Source organism: Mus pahari, chromosome 17 (genome assembly GCF_900095145.1).
Source record: "Mus pahari chromosome 17, PAHARI_EIJ_v1.1, whole genome shotgun sequence".
NCBI classification, from domain to species: Eukaryota; Metazoa; Chordata; class Mammalia; order Rodentia; family Muridae; genus Mus; species Mus pahari.
The window spans coordinates 62897177-62898977 of NC_034606.1; positions in this window are offsets into that span (position 1 = coordinate 62897177).

Below are 1801 nucleotides of genomic sequence, written 5' to 3' on the forward strand. Positions count from 1 at the left end.
ACACACACACACACACACACACACACACACACACACACACACACACACACACTCCCAGTTTTTGACATGAATTCCAAGCAGTGGAATGCCAATGTCATGCTTAGATGGAGAGTCTGAACATAGTTCTTTCTTTTCTAAGCTCCCAAGTCTCAGATATTCTGCTACAGCCACAGAAAGCAGATGAAGATAGTGTAACAGGGTGATCTTCCAGTCCCAGCATTCAAAGACATTTTTGAGAGTCTTCTAATCTTGTGCTACTCTAAATCAACAAGAAAACACTGATTCTCAGAATACAAACAGGTGAACAATTACTTGTTTGTTTTGTTTTATTTTATTTGGATTTTTCCCCCAATGATTTCCTTATTCTAAATATTTCTCTAAGGGTGTTACAAAACAAGACCAGACTTCTCATGTAGAGTAATGCAAAAGGGTACCTACACCCAGGTAACCAATGAGTGACCAGCTGAGCTTGCACATCTAAGCGATACGTGAGTTGATGTCTTAAATTTCTTAACTGTTTGCTTTTTTGATGCAACTAGCTTAGCAATTTCCTTATATGTATTGAACATGAAAGCCTTTTAATTCTGCGGGTTTCTTTTTAGATTTTTAAAAATTCCCTCTCATATATTACATCCCAACCAAAGTTTCTCCTTCCCTCCTCTCTGCCCACCCCCTTACCCCCCCCCACCGCTCCCTCCGCCCTCCCCAGATCCACTCCTTTTCCATTTCCTTTCAGAAAAGGGCAGGTCTCCCAGAGATGTCTAGATTTATTTTTATGCTATGTGTATAAATGTTTTTCCTGGATGTACGCCTGAGTAGCAATAAGAGGGCAATGGTTATGGCTACTGGGAAGAGAGCCCCGAGGGTTAGTGCTTTTACCTGCTAAGCCACCTCTCCAGCCCCAAGTACTTCGGTTTTTATTTAAATATTTACTTTATGTTTAACTATGAGTGGATATGTGTTTGTGCACTTATTTGGGGGTATCCTAGGAGACAGATAAAGCTTTCAGATCCCCTGGGGCTAGAGTTAGAGGCAGTTCTGAGCCTCCTAATGTAGGTACTGGAAATTGAACTCCAGTCCTCTACAAAGCAGGGAGCACTCTTTAGTCATCTCCCTTGCCTCTAATTTCCCCTTTTACTTTGGAAATTATGGACTTTTAAGTTCTTTGTTTTCCTCTTTGAACTGTATATGACAACCACCTTGACCTCTGGCAGGCTTTACAACCCCGGAATGTCTGTCTCAAAGACCTAGTAAAGTAAAAACACGTTAAAGTCTTTAAAGTAAATATCTTTAAAGTAAAAACACTGGAGAGCAAAGCATGTCCAGTTATGGGTCTCTGACCATAAAGACTCAGAGAATCTCAGAGAAAATCACCTGAAAACACAGGATGACCCAGTCCATTGGCTATATTCTGTGGACTAACATCCCTGATAATGTCATCCAGAACCTTCTATTAACTCACTCCAGTGTTTAAAAATTCTCCTTCCTTTGGGGTCGGTGGTGCTGAATCTCTCCATTCTGACACAATAGTCTTGGAAGTCTCCCTGGTCTGTTTAACTGCGATGAAGTATTTCCCTCGGTGATTTAATCAGTGGGTGCATTTAGTTTTACCATGCGAACAAAGGGATGAGCTTAAGGGAATGTCTTTGTTCACAGTACGTCATCCTTACAGCCCTCTTCACTGGTTTTGGTGCAATGCTGTTGTTCACAGTATGATCATTAAGCCACATTCCCTGCTTTTCCTCAGAACATGTAACTTTCTCTTCCACATAGACATCTCTTCTTGAATATGTTTAGTTCT